The sequence below is a fragment of the Lagenorhynchus albirostris genome, chromosome 13 (assembly GCF_949774975.1).
Source record: "Lagenorhynchus albirostris chromosome 13, mLagAlb1.1, whole genome shotgun sequence".
NCBI lineage: Eukaryota > Metazoa > Chordata > Mammalia > Artiodactyla > Delphinidae > Lagenorhynchus > Lagenorhynchus albirostris.
Genome location: NC_083107.1, coordinates 17,204,217 through 17,207,920, shown reverse-complemented (window position 1 = coordinate 17,207,920; position 3,704 = coordinate 17,204,217).

Here is a 3,704-nt window from a genome sequence, read left to right as displayed (position 1 = left end):
GGAATGTCTTAATAGACAACAAATCATCCCAAATTGAGGAGGTGGACTTTGGGAGCAATGATATATATATTTTTGTCCCGATTTTTCTTTCTGTGAGTGTGTATGTACATGCTTCTGTGAGTGATTTTGTCTGTATAGCTTTGCTTTTACCATTGTCCTAGGGTTCTGTCTGTCAGTTTTTTTTTGTTTGTTTTTTGTTTTAGTATAGTTTTTAACACTTGCTATCATTGGTGGATATGTTTTTTTGGTTTGGTTGCTCTCTTCCTTCTTTCTTTTTTTTTATTACTACTTTAGAATTTTTTTAATAATTATTTTTTTAAAAACTTTAATTTATTTTATCCTATTTTATTTTATTTTATCTTCTTTCTTTCTTTCTTTCTTTCTTTCTTTCTTTCTTTCCTTCTTTCTTTCTTTCTTTCTTTCTTTCTTTCCTTCTTTCTTTCTTTCTTTCTTTCTTTCTTTCTTTCTTTCTTTCTTTCTTTCTTTCTTTCTTTCTTTCTTTCTTTCTTTCTTTCTTTCTTTTTCTTTCTTTCTTTTCTCCCTTTTCTTCTGAGCCATGTTGATGACAGGTGACAGGGCTGTGCATCTGACAAGGGAGAGCCAATTTCAGGACACTGAGCTAAAAGAGACCTCCCAGCTCCACATAATATCAAATGGTGAAAATCTCCCAGAGATCTCCATCTCAACGCCAAGACCCAGCTCCACTCAACGACCAGCAAACTACAGTGCTGGACACCCTATGCCAAACAACTAGCAAGACAGGAACACACCCCATCCATTAGTAGAGAGGCAGCCTAAAATAATAATAAGGTGACAGTCACCCCAAAACACACCACTTGACATGGACTTGCCCAACAGAAAGACAAGATCCAGGCTCATCCACCAGAACACAGGTATCAGGCCCCTCCACCAGGCACCTGACACAACCCGCTAAACCAACGTTAACCACTGGGGACAGACACCAAAAACAAAATGAGAAGACAGAGAAACACACAGCAGATGAAAGACCAAGGCAAAAACCCACCAGACCTAACAAATGAAGAGTAAGTAGGCAGTCTACCTGAAAAAGAATTCAGAATAATGATAGTAAAGAGGATCCAAAATCTTGGAATTAGAATGGAGAAAACACAAGAAACGTATAACAAGGAACTAGAAGAAATAAAGTGCAAACAAACAGTGATGAACAACATAATAAATGAAATTAAAAATTCTCTAGAAGTGATCAATAGCAGAATAACTGAGGGAGAAGAACAGATAAGTGACCTGGAAGATAAAATAGTGGAAATAACTACTGCAGAGGAGAATAGAGAAAAAAAGAATGAAAAGAATTGAGGACAGTCTCAGAGACCTCTGGGACAACATTAAATGCACCGTTTGAATTATAAGGGTGCCAGAAGAAGAAGAGAAAAAAGAAAGGGACCAAGAAATTATTTGAAGAGATTATAGTTGAAAACTTCCCTAATATGGGAAAGGATATAGTTAATCAAGTCCAGGAAGAACAGATAGTCCCATACAGGATAAATCCAAGGAGAAACATGCCAAGACACATATTAATCAAACTATCAAAAATTAAATACAAAGAAAAAATATTAAAAACAGCAAGGGAAAAACAACAAATAACACACAAGGGAATCCCCATAAGGTTAACAGCTGACCTTTCAGCAGAAACTCTGCAAGCCAGAAGGGAATGGCAGGACATATTTAAAGTGATGAAGGAGAAGAAACTACAACCAAGATTACTCTACCCAACAGGGCTCTCATTCAGATTTGATGGAGAAATTAAAACCTTCATGACAAGTAAAACCTAAGAGAATTCAGCACCACAAAACCAGCTTTACAACAGATGCTAAAGGAACTTCCCTGGCAGGAATCACAAGAGAAGGAAAAGGCCTACAATAACAAACCCTAAACAATTATGAAAATGGTAATAGGAACATACATATCAATAATTACCTAAAAGGTAAATGGATTGAATACTCTAACCAAAAGACATACACTGGCTGAATGGATACAAACACAAGACCTTTATATATGTTGTCTACAAGAGACCCACTTCAGACACATACACACTGAAAGTGAGGGAATGGAAAAAGATATTCCATGCAAATGGAAATCAGAAGAAATTTGGAGTAGCAGTTCTCATATCAGACAAAATAGACTTTAAAACAAAGACTATTACAAGAGACAGAGAAGGACACTGCATAATGATCAAGAGATCAATCCAAGAAGATATAACAATTGTAAATATTTATGCACCTAACGGAGGAGCAACTCAATACATAAGGCAAATATGAACACCAATAAAATGGGAAATTGAGAGTAACACAATTATAGTAGGGGACTTTAACACCTCACTTTCACCAATGGACAGATCATCCAAAATGAAAATAAATAAGGAAATGCAAGCTTTAAATGATACATTAAACAAGATGGACTTAATTGATACTTATAGGACATTCCATCCAAAAAAAAACCAGAATACACATTTTTCTCAAGTGCACATGGAACATTGTCTAGGATAGATCATATTGTGGGTCACAAATCAAGCCTTGGTAAATTTAAGAAAATTGAAATTTTATCAAGTATATTTCCGACCACAACACTTTGAGACAAGATATCAATTACAGGAAAAAATCTGTAAAAAATACAAAGACATGGAGGCTAAAAATACACTACATAATAACCAAGAGATCACTGAAGAAGTCAAAGAGGAACTCAAAAAATACCTAGAAACAAATGACAATGAAAACACAGTGACCCAAAATCTATGGGATGCATCAAAGACAGTTCTAAGAGGGAAGTTTATAGCAATACAATCCTACCTTAAGAAAGAAGAAACATCTCAAATAAACAACCTAACCTTACACCTAAAGCAACTAGAGAAAGAAGAAAAAGAAAACCCCAGGGACAGCAAAAGGAAAGAAATCGAAAAGATCAGATCAGAATTAAATGCAAAAGAAATATAGGAAACAATAGCAAATATCAATAAAACTAAAAGAAATTGATAAACCATTAGCCAGAGTCATCAAGAAAAAAGGGAAAAGACTCACATCAATAGAATTAGAAATGAAAAAGGAGAAGTAGCAACTGACACTGCAGAAACACAAAGGATCATGAGAGATTAACACAAGCAACTATATGTCAATAAAATGGCCAACCTGGAAGAAAGGGACAAATTCTTAGAAATGCACAACCTTCAGAAACTAAACCAGGAAGAAACAGAAAATCTGAACAGACCAATCACAAGCATTGAGATTGAAACTGTGATTAAAAATCTTCCAACAAGCAAAAGCCCAGACCAGATCGCATCAGAGGCCAATTCTATCAAACATTTAGAGAAGAGTTAACACCTATCCTTCTCAAACTCTTGCAAAATAGAGCAGAGGGAGGAACTCTCCCAAACTCATTCTATGAGGCCACTCTCACTGTGACACCGAAACCAGACAAAGATGTTAAAAAGAAAGAAAACTATATGCCAAAATCACTGATGAACATAGATGCAAAAATCCTTAACAAAATACTAGCAAACAGAATCCAACAGCACATTAAAAGGATCATGCACAATGATCAAGTGGGGTTTTTCCCAGGAATGCAAGGATTCTTCAATATATGCACATCAATAAATGTGATATACCATATTAACAAATTGTAGGAGAAAAAACATATGATCATCTCAACACATGCAGAGAAAGCCTTCAATAAAA